Genomic DNA, 11769 nt, shown 5'->3' with positions numbered 1-11769 from the left:
ATTTATCAATACTTCACAGGGACGCCATGAGGTCACCTTTATATCTCTGTTCTTAACTTTCATATAATGTGAATGATTTTTAAACAAGATTAAGGTGTAGAGAAAGGCATGTCTTTATTTGAAGCACAATTATAGATAAAAAGAAAAATAAGGTGTTTAAAGTGCTTCACTGAGCTGAAATTGAACATTTCGAACTAAACCATTAAGCAAAATAAAACTTTTTTTGTGCTTGAAGTATTACACAATTAAAATGTTGACTGGTCTCCCTTTGCGCAAAATGCGGCTGTAGACGATCACACACTCTTTGGTAGAGGCGTCTGTGTCGCCGTCAATCATGAAGGACATGTAGGCCTATGTGGCGTTTCCGACGTCCGCAGCTGTCTTTTGCTTTAAGGTGTCGCCCATTAGGCCTACTGCAATGAATTGTGCACATTCCATCTCATTGCTATACGTCGGGTTGATGTTTAATCCATTTCTCTTCATGAGAATAATTTCGGATTTAAATTGAGAATGGCAACTCCTCTTTGGCAATGTTGTATGCAACATTAAATGAGATCATTTCCGATTCCTTAGAGAACCTTATTGTTACTGCCTGTCGCTGAAATGCAGCTTGGAGAGGGGCCACTTTCTCTACACACTTGTCACGTCATGTTGGGTTATTTAGACAGCTTTTTAAATGTTTCGATACGAAACGTAGTTGACCCGCTTACAAATGCACTATTACCGGCCATATTCTGACCGCACTCCTGACAGTAAATCTGTACATCGTTTGGTTGATGTGTCCCCAATCTTTTCACTTCCAATTTTTCCTCCAAAGACATTAAAGAAAACCGATTAGAAAGTAAATAATCCACTTCATCCATTTTCTTGCTAACGCCCACCATACTGCACTTGCGCTACTGTGCTGTGATTAGTCGAAGGTCACTGTACTGTAGCTACTGTGCTAGGTCAGCCTTTGGGCTAAACTAAGGCCCCGTCCACACGAAGCCGATTTCATGGTGAAACCGCAAAGGTCTTGTACGGTTCGGCCTTCCGTCCACACGAAGCCGGCGAATCCGCTGACCGAAACCGCAAACTTCTGAAACCACCCTCGGAGGTGGTTTCAAATCTATCCGGTTTCGTTTTGGTTTCGTGTGGACGCCTGAAACCGACTGAAACCGCAAACCATGACGTCATCGCCCCACCCCTCGACCTCCTAGCCAATGGCTCTTAAACCCGCGGAGTCTCAGAAATTCCAACAAAAAAGATGATGGCGGACTACAAGCTTGTAATCGTTCTGCAGCATATCATGTCCCTTGTTGGGTTGCTAAGCCATTATTTATTGAGAATCTAGTTCGCCTTCGTAGAAGAGCTGTTTGTTTGTGTTGTTAGTGGTTCGGGGGGCAGCTTTTATGCGCATGCTCGCCTCTTCTTCTTCTGGATTTGTGTACCAGAAGCAGCGCCCCTTATGGGCCTGGAATGTTTACTACAGCGTTTCTACAGATCTATCCGGTTTCGCTTGGCTTCGTCTTTACGGAGATACTTCGAAACCGGATAGATCGAAACCGTAACGGTTTCGGCTTCGTGTGGACGGGGCCTAATTTAGCCCAAATAGGAAGCATATGAAGGGGGCGTGTCAGGGCACCTGTCAATCAACGTCAATGGAAGCTTACGCTACTGCGCTTGGGCTGAATACATTTAGCCCATTCACAGGAAAAAAACGAAGATATATATATCCTGGGTTTTTCTGTCACTTTTTGTTGCTGTTGCTCCTTTAGGTTCTACCAAAATTTAAAACAATATGTTCTAAGTTTTTAATAATATTTTTTTTATTTTCACTGTCAGAGAGGGCTTAGCCCTGTTAGCCAATTTATACCAGCCGTCCCCAGGGGTGGACTGGGACAAAAATTCAGCCCTGGCATTTTCTGTCCAGACCAGCCCATTACATTATCAGCACTAGGGGTGGGACGGGACGAACGGGAAGAACCCTGTATGTACTTTATTAAAACAATTTAATCAAGTACATACATCCGAATAATAGTACAGCACTGCAAATAGCAGTTGTTGCTTTTTTTTGTTTTTGTTTTTCAAGTTTGTGTCTCTTGTGCTGCTGACAAGTGTGTGCTGCTGGAGAAACCTGAACAGGAAGTTAACAGACATGCTGCGGTCGCTGCATCTCCAACCCCCATACCTACGATATCTATATCTACATATATATCTACAGATATATGATGTCTACAAAACCCTTCATAAATATCACACTTGATCCAACGCTAAATTCTCTCTTGCAGTTTTTAGTCTGTGAATGTGAAAATCTTTCGGTGCAAGCCCAGCATTAGTTAAAACCAGACTCGGACAATAATAACAAAATATCCTGACAAAAATCTAAATAGAAACATATTACAGACAGTAGCAGCATTAGAGCTGAAACTCATTTGTTTCAACTGTGACTCAGTCATTGTGAAACCATAAATAGAGAATTTTTTTTTTTTTATCTGTAGCTGCAAGAAAAAGTCTAAGAGATGAATTACAGGTCTGAACAGATATGCATTCTCATATTAGACAATAGACTTTTTCACACAGCCATAGATAAAAAAAAAATATATAAATTTATGGTTATATTTAGGGCAATATATATATTGCCCTACTTCCTCGTCCGCAGCCAGACAGCTACACTCCTCACCAAATTCATGACCTGCAAGAAACAGCAAACAGAACTTGTACTCAGTATCTGTGTACTGAGTGACAAGTATATGTAGCCATGTAGACTTTTTGTGACGTAGTGACACTTAGTGAACAAATTTGTCTGTCATGAAGGATGACTTGAGGAGATGATGGTAGCAGAGAATATAAAGAGACATTTATGAATTACCAATTGTCATTTCATCACACATATAGTATGTTTCTTCACATAAACCTTTAAACATATACAGATTGCATTCCTCTCACCACATTAAATAGTCATCACCTCAGTAAACAATAAATGAATTGAAAGATTACAATAAATTCAATGGCAAATATTGCAAATTAAACGAATTATTTCCTATTGGTTTACGTGTATTTTGTGCTAAAATTCAAAGTATCTCATCTGTATTTACAATACAGCATGATTCTGCGTCTCCATTTACAGCTCATTAGTCCATGTCAATGTTTACTGATGCTATGGCAACAAGAGACTGCTGACGTTAGAAGCTGTTAGCAATGCTAAATCATCTGAACAATAACCCATAATATCACAATTCGGCATATTTAAACAAAATCAACCACAACTTCCAACAGTCACAGCCCTTCAACTCTGGGCTAATATTTTGTCACAAGTATGCAGTTAATTAGTTCACATCACATCACCTAATTTCATTGTACAACAGAGAACATCTCTTTCGTGCATATGACAATAAACACTTTGAATTCAACTGAATTGAATCACATTCAATGTAAAAACGTTTTGTTTTGGACATTTCTCAAAATGTAGCCTAGCTAGCCCCAGGCTAACGTTACTTAGCATATTTGCCTCCACTCGCTCGTCTCCCAGCGCAGCAGCACCAGCTGGGGTGTTGACCCCGGCTCCAAATAGGTGTGTACATTTTGAACATTTAGCAACTTCCACCTCCAGAGAGTCGCAGTTTTTCAGCGCCATCCGGGCGTTTCTTACGCTTATCCATTTTCAGCTCCGTCCCGACTCCCACGACCGCCATGCGGTCCAGCCCACCCTGGTTTGTGTTGTGATTGACAGCACTGTCAGGGCTCTCTGAGCCTGTCAGCCCATGATTGATTGACAATGACAAACATAGACCAATAATATGTGTCGATGCTGGCCACACACTGCTAGCCCTCTGTTGCCCATTGGCTGGCCCAATTGGAGGGAATTTAGAGAGAGAGAAAAAAACAAAACATAGCGGACCGGACCGGCCCACATTGGGTCAACGGCCCACTGGGACGATGCCCGGTATGCCAGATGACCAGTCCACCCCTGGCCGTCTCTGACTGGGACCCATCGCGTGCCAGCCATGGAGCTATAAAGATCGCAGCATTCTCAGCGCGGGTACGTTTCTTTCTGGAGAAGTGAAGAGGGCGTCCTACTGAACGGAGGTTGGTATCCTACATTATGTTAAATGAAATGACTTAATTCAAGTGAATTCTCCCCAAAGTATTGCATTAACATTTCTGAATTTATGTTATGGCGACCATTAAAATACATTCAAGGACATTTGCGGCATGTTAATGAAATACTTTGGGGGGAATTCACTTCAACTAAGTCATTTCATTTAACATAATGTAGGATACCCATCTCCGTTCAGTAGGACGCCCTCTTCACTTCTCCAGAAAGAAACGTATCCCGCGCTGAGTATGCTGCGATCTTTATAGCTCCATGGCTGGCACGCGGTGGGTCCCAGTGTAATTTGAGAAATGCATCCCTGCCGGCGATTTTCATTGGATTAGGAAATTATGGGCGGGACTATTTTGTCCCGCTCACGGACGCTCTGTCATCTACGGATACGAATACTTTTGCTACACATTTACCACCTAGGCGTGTTGCAAAACAACCTGCAAAAAACCCCACAGCTGAGACTTGCAGGAGCAGATTCGAGCAGTTGTAAAATGGTTTTGTGCTCGCTCATTAAAATGCTGAATTAACATAGCGTTCACATTTTGTGCAACTTCTGATGCATTTGTTCAAATTTGGGTTTACGAATGCACACCTTTTGGGCATGTTCTCAGATTATGAAACACGGGTGTGCGAATGTGTTTTGCACCAACTGCGCTGCAATAATTGTAGCAAAAGGATTTGTGCACCTGTAACACAGATTAGCGTACTCGTAGACCCTATTTTGTGTTTACAATGGTATAAAATATATATTTATTTATTTTTACGACTACAAATGTACTGTTACACATTTGTGACTTTAGAGTACACATGCAAAATAAATATATACGACTTCAAATTTACTGTGACTTTAGTGTACGCATTCAAATTCTGCAGTTACAGGTGCTAAAGACTTTTGCTACAATAATACCTTCATAGGCGTAGCCCAACTAGTTTGTGACAGACCCAGAGGAACGCAACGCAAATTAAATGTGAACATGTATTGAGGCTTTATTAAAATCCCGGACGATTTTGAAATTTCACCCGGACGCATTTGATTCCTACCCTGTCAAATAGCGGCGCAAGTTGTGTGGCGTGTGAGCGTGTGCATGGGTTGAATTGCGTGCGTCTCACGGAGAGCCCTGCGCAATGTGCAGCTGTCAGAAATGTGTTGTAATCACTTGGATTCCTCATAGCTCTCAGGCTGTGAGGAAATCAGCAGCCCGCGATCTCAGCTCCTTTGATGTGAACGCGTACAGAGCGCATAGTTCAGAGCCGGACAATGATGTCGTAGTAAAGCCCTCGGGTCTATTCTGCATGTATTAACTGTGGATAAACATCAACTGCACTGAAGTCATCATAACTTCATAAGTTCTCATTGTCAAATGATTATGAACACTATTATTGTTATTTGAAGCCGTGTCAGTCTTGACTGTGGGTGGTGTGGTCCTCTGTGTCTGCTAGTGTCTATGATAAAGTAATATTTTTGTCGACATTATCAAACGAAAGAACTTTTATTATGAAGAGCACAGGTCAATGAAGCACGCTAGCCAATAAGAGGACCCGCCCACCGGCGGAAACCAGATATTGAGTGGTAAATTCGTTTCGCTCAATAAGAACCAAAAAACGAATAAGCGAACTGAAATATTGATTTTCGTTTTTTTGACAAAACGTAGAAACGAATAAACAAACTGAAATCTTGATTTTCGTTTTCTTGTCAAAACGAAAAAACGAAAAAACGGCTTGTTTTCTGGTTTCTGCTTGCGTCAATTATTCCCAGAAAACAGAGTAATAAAACGTACCTTGCTCCTCCCGCAGGCCCCAATGGTCTTTCCTCTTTTAAAACATAAGCAACGTTTCAGTGACGATAAATGATTTAGACTGGGGTCAAATTCTAAAAGTGTCCAATGCTTATTGACTTATTTGTTTGACTTTGATGCAGTGGAGTATTCAGACACAAAAGTCACTATACTATCGTAGGTGTAGGATAAGTGGTCAATAAGTGTTTCATCATACCCTCTTTGTCTAAAACGTTGGGACATTTTTTCATACTTATCCTTCTTTGACTTGATAAAGCCTACTATTGTTGACTGCACATCACCAGCACCTGAAAATAAAAGGTTGTGCATAGGGACTTCTTTCTTTTTAGTATCAAGTAGACCCATCCCTTTTTTTAAGTTTCGTATTCAAAGGAATATATACAGGGCGTTTACCACACCTTGGTTAAAAGTCTTCCACTAGCGCTATCATTTATCTCCTGCTTCCACGATGGGCTACGTTTGCATTCTCTTCGTTCTTTCTTTGACAATATCAACCGGTAAGAACACCTGTTTTATGTCCTTGGCAAAACAAACTCACTTTTATGTTGTTGGTTTAATCCGTTCTGTGGGGGGAGGGGAGCTTTCACCCCTGCCTCTACGGGGATGTATTGACAATGTGTTTCTGTGTAGTTGGGGGATTAAAATGCTTCGAGTGTGTCTCTGGAAACTTCTTCTCCTGCTTGAAACTCGTTGAATGTCCCTCATCCATGGGTCGCTGTTTCACCACTGGCCATGGTAACTTTTCTTTTTTCTTTAAACATTTTTTTCTGAGGCGACCCTAGAAGTATTTATAATACACCTGATTTGTGTTCTTAAGATCATAAGTTGTAACATTACTATATTACCATACGGATACTGAAATGGCCAGTATAAAAAATATGAATAATTCTATCTTGTTTTGCAGGGAATACCTTGGTCAAGGGATGTCAATTCAGTCCTGTGTGTCTCCTGCCAGGGAGCGGTTGCTGCAAAGGCGATTTGTGTAACTTTGCAAATTCCAGCAATAGCATTGGATCAAGCTTCATCCTTCTGCTGTTGTCTACCGCTGCACTGTATTTCCTCTGATCAGTGGGTCTGCATGCACTAACCTGGGGCCAGATTCAATAATGAATCTCCAGATAATGACATTCTGTTCATTATCTGGAGACTATGTTTGCATCTAGATTACATTTAGGGCCTTAAGCAGATGCTTTTATCCAGAACCACTTACATTTATTACATTTGTCGGACGAAAAAGAAAAAACAATATAACGCTGTTGGTAGGCCTACAGTGATGATGTTTCTGTGTCTGTGTATGCTATAGTTTGTGTATGTCAGACCTAGAAACAAAACAGGCGAAAGGCTTGGTTCAACCCAGGCAATATATTTATTCTATGTCACATGGAGGTTAGTACAATCATGTTGGAAAGATGTTATGTGAACTGAAAAATATATATGCACGTTCGTGCTGAATTGCTTGTATTAGTGGAAATTATGATTTAAATGTTTTACTAAATTGTTCATGTATCACACATATTTGATTGCTAATGTAATTCATACTTAAATATTAGAAAAATAAATATTTGTATTGCTTTCAATGGCATCAATGTCATGTGACCCATCTTTCTTGAACGAGTTTTCTGTAACTCGATCAATTATTATTATTATTATAATATATATATATATATTTTTTTTTTAATTTTTTTTTTTATGTGCGGGCTGAGTGGGCATGCGGGTCGCGGGCCGCATGCCCGCGGGCCGCCAGTTGCCCATCCCTGCACTAGCGCTATCATTTATCTCCTGCTTCCACGATGGGCTACATTTGCATTCTCTTCGTTCTTTCTTTGACAATATCAACCGGTAAGAACACCTTTTTTGAACATCACTTTTATGTTATTGGTTTAATCCGTTTAGTGGGGGGGGGGGGGGGGGGGGGGGGCTTTGACCCTGCCTCTAAGGGGATGCATTGACAATGTGTTTCTGTGTAGTTGGGGGAATAAAATGCTACTCGTGTGTCGCCGAAGACCCCCTTTCCTGCCTTGAGACCACAGAATGTCTCATCCCCATGTATCGCTGTTACAGCCTGGATCTGACTGGCCTTGGTAACTTTTCCTTTTGCTTTGGGAAAAAATAATGTCTGAGACGTCCCTCGAAGTATTTATAATACACACTGTATCTGATTTTTGTTCGTAAGATTATAAGTTGTAACATTAGTGTATTACCAAACGGATATTGAAATGGCCAAGCTTTGTTGGAATAAAAAATAAAAAAATAAGAATAATGCTTAATATATGCTTAATGTTTTGCAGGGGGAGGCGTGATCAAGGGATGTCAATTCAGTGGTGTGTGTGCCCTGGGACAAGTCGGAGCTTGCTGCGAAGGCGATTTGTGTAACCTTGGGAATACCAGCAATAGCATCGGATCAAGCTTCATTCTCCTGCTGTTGTCTACTGCTGCACTGTATTTCCTCTGATCTCCTGAAATCCTGTTCATGGAGACTATATCCTGTTTGCGTTTAGATTACATTTAGGGCATTTAGCAGACGCTTTATCCAAAGCGACGTACAATAATTACATTTGTCATAAGAAAGAGGAACATAACACTGTCGGTATAGTAAGGATGTTTCTACATTTCCGAAGAAGAATTTCTACGAAGTTCCTAAGAATATTCTTTACTGCAATTCCTCAACAACTTCCTAATAACGTGTTAATTGTTCCAATTTAGTTGTTTTTTTAAAGGGACACTGTCTAAAAATTACTCCCATCTAGTGGTACAATTGTATATTGCATTCAAACTAATAGTGCTCGCTTGTTCAAAAACTACGGTGGGCAGTATGTGCCAAGAAGCTGTGTCATGACATCCAGTACTACCTCATCGAGTCATTGGAGTGATGATGAGGTTCGTTATTTCAAACAAATATCAAACTGCATTGAATCATTAGTGTAAGCCAGTGATTTTCAACCTTTTTTGAGCCGCGGCACACTTTTTACATTTACAAAATCCTTGGGCACACCAAAATGACACAAAATGACACTCTAACACAGTTCATATAATACATATTGTAGTGGCGATTTGTCCTCAATAAAACAATAACTTGAAAATTAAGAAATCAAACAAAGCAACGTAATCAAAATAGCCACTGTGGCACCAGGGGGGACGAATCTTACGCAGTGCAGGGGAAAGAGTCAACTGTCCAGTCGTGAATTTAGATTTCTGCAGGTTTATTTTCCGATCTTCCAAGCAAACAAAACAAATGTGCAACAGTGTGAACCAGCAGCCTCACTCCTTTGTCTCTCTCGTACAGCTGGTAAAAAACCATGACCTTCTCAGTGCCTGTCTTACCTATGTCCGCCACCTCTATAAATAGGCTATAGTAATAACTTCAAAACAAAAGCATAAACAAACTCAAATTAACTAATTTATAATACAAACGAGAAAATAAACAAAAGTCATCTTATTTTATATTAAGCAAACAAACTAAATACATGTTTTACAATTAAATCTAAGAACTTCATAGCTCCAACACATATAGTTAATAATATAGTTTCTAAATTTATTTATACTCACTTAGTGTGAAACCCAGAGGCGTCGTCAGCCCCTTTTTACTGGGGCACGTGCCCCAGTAAAAGTCTCCAGTGCCCCAGTAAAATTCCATTGATCATTATTAAATTAATCTGCAGAAGCGCCGCTCTCGCTATGGAATCGGCAGGATTCATCAAGTGAATCTCCTGCTGCCTCTGGAGTCTTCAGTCGAGCCTGCCTCTTACCAGCCAATCAAAAAACGAAAGGGGCTACATAAAAGCCAATCAGAAAATACCCCTACTGTATCTGGGTAAGATTTAACGCAACAACCAATGAAAAAAATCAGTTATTTACGGATTCGTCCACGTGACTCTTCTGAATGTTTCAGTGGTAAAGTGTGTAAAGTATGACCAAGTGTTTCTTTCTGTTCAATAGTCTAGATAGAACTTTATCAATCCCCTTTAGGAGAAATTTGTTAATAAAACAATAATGGTAAAAAAAATAAGGAATCTCCCACTTCCGGCTTCCATGAAAGAGAACCATACTAATTCACACAATAGCGTTGATGCAAATCTAGCATTAAAGGTTAATTTAAGGAAGTTCTCTCCAGTCACGCTGAAACTAGTTTGCTAGTAGTAGCGCTTTAATTTGCAGCGTAAGAGAATTCTGAGAAATCTGAATGCTGACAAAATTCTCAGAATTCTGACACTGCAATTTATTTGCACGCTACGACTAGTGAACTACTTTAAAAAAAAAAAAAACTCGACACTGCGACCAGGCGACAAATGACTGGGGAGAACCTTCTTAAATGAACCTTTAATGCTGGATTTAATTATCAGAATTCGGATTTTATCCAAGTATTCTGACTTTATTATCAGAATGCTGAATTTTATCTCACAATTCAGAGTTAATTAGCCTATTCGATTTCTGAATTAAAATTCTTGTGATGAATAATCTACATTTGTACAGTCGATGTGCAGCACTTTAATTCCCGTCAACTTTGTTTTCTAACACCAGCATTTCCACAACTATGCTCATGTTCGTGACTGCTATACAAAACCATTTATAGTGCATCTATTTTTCTGCTGGGTAGTGATAGTCGCCCTAAATGCAGCTTTAATTTGGGCTCTGAATCTGAATAAATGCCGCTGCTGAACTGTGTGAATAAATAAAGGGAACTGAAATCTAAAGAAGACGTGTGGTTTTGATGTACCGTGAATTCCAGCTGAAAGTGGAACATTGCTGCCATCAGGGGAAATTAATGTAACCTAGGCATATTGTAAATAGCTTTCAATTCCTTGTTTTTTTGTTGATCATGTTTCGTTGGAAACCACGGGAGCTGGAAACAGCCCAGAGTAAGTCATCTCCTTTTTTAACGTTACAACAAATTCACAACTTGTTTGACACAAACAATGACAACTTGATTGCTGTTAAAGAATGTTGCCCATATAATTAGCACCAGTTTTTCAATACTGAGACACACACACACACACACACACACACACACACACACACACACACACACACACACACACACACCATGCGTTCACGCACACACGCGGAAAATGAATGATGAATGAAAAATTGTCTGTATTCAAAACTTGAAGTTTTAGTGGACAAAAACTTCCTTAACACAAAAAAGGAAATTATGGATATACAGGGTGTTTTTAACAAACTGGATCCAACAATGTTCCCAACACTGACACAGATAATTCAGATCATTGCACTCACAATTCCTGTAAACAGTTGTAGTTGTGAGCGATCTTTCAGTGTGTCGAGAAGGCTCCACACCTGGCTTAGGTCCGCCATGAGGCAAGGAAGGCTTCACCAACTTTCTCTTTTGTCCATTGAAAAGGAGCAACTATGCAAAGTGAGTCAAAGCCACGTTATTGACCGCTTTGCCACCATGAAGGCGCGGCGATACAGCTTAATAGTGAAAAAATTATCATTTAAAAAGGCTCTATGCAGTAGTGTATGGCCTTATTTAGTTTAATTTAAGAGCTTTGATGGTTCTATAACATTTTCCAGGTTGATTGGTGGCAATGAGCCACCTCACCTTAAGTCAGAAATTCTATTAGTTTTAAACCTTGTTTCTTGCCTTTTTAGTACATGTCGTTCTGGCAAAATTATGCTGTTTCCACACAGCTTCTAAATAAATATAGATGTGTAGACTTCTCCTGATAAAGAGGTGAAGGTCATAAAGAGACTTTTTGTTTATTTGTCAGTTACCTTATTTGTAAATCTTTGAGATGTGTATGTGTTTAAATAAATATAATTGTACGGTACTCATGAATCCATCTTTGCGTCTTTACCTTTACCAGTGCTTTAATATAGCCTACAGTATGACAGTGACAATGATTTTGAAGCTCGTACATAACCTTCTGT

General features: G+C 39.9%; 2 long non-coding RNA genes across 2 annotated transcripts; both read left to right on the top strand.

The window, feature by feature from the left end:
- Positions 1 to 6159: 6159 nt before the first annotated feature.
- Positions 6160 to 7457, top strand: LOC115545860 (uncharacterized). Its single transcript, XR_003977147.1, has 3 exons — positions 6160 to 6380; positions 6514 to 6618; positions 6788 to 7457. It is a non-coding gene; the product is annotated as an uncharacterized LOC115545860 (long non-coding RNA).
- A 155-nt stretch (positions 7458 to 7612) lies between these two features.
- On the top strand, positions 7613 to 9188 carry LOC115545861 (uncharacterized). Its single transcript, XR_003977148.1, has 3 exons — positions 7613 to 7722; positions 7851 to 7964; positions 8172 to 9188. It is a non-coding gene; the product is annotated as an uncharacterized LOC115545861 (long non-coding RNA).
- Positions 9189 to 11769: the final 2581 nt, after the last annotated feature.

Source organism: Gadus morhua, chromosome 6 (genome assembly GCF_902167405.1).
Source record: "Gadus morhua chromosome 6, gadMor3.0, whole genome shotgun sequence".
In the NCBI taxonomy this organism is placed as follows: domain Eukaryota; kingdom Metazoa; phylum Chordata; class Actinopteri; order Gadiformes; family Gadidae; genus Gadus; species Gadus morhua.
This window is presented reverse-complemented; position numbering and strand designations above follow the sequence as displayed.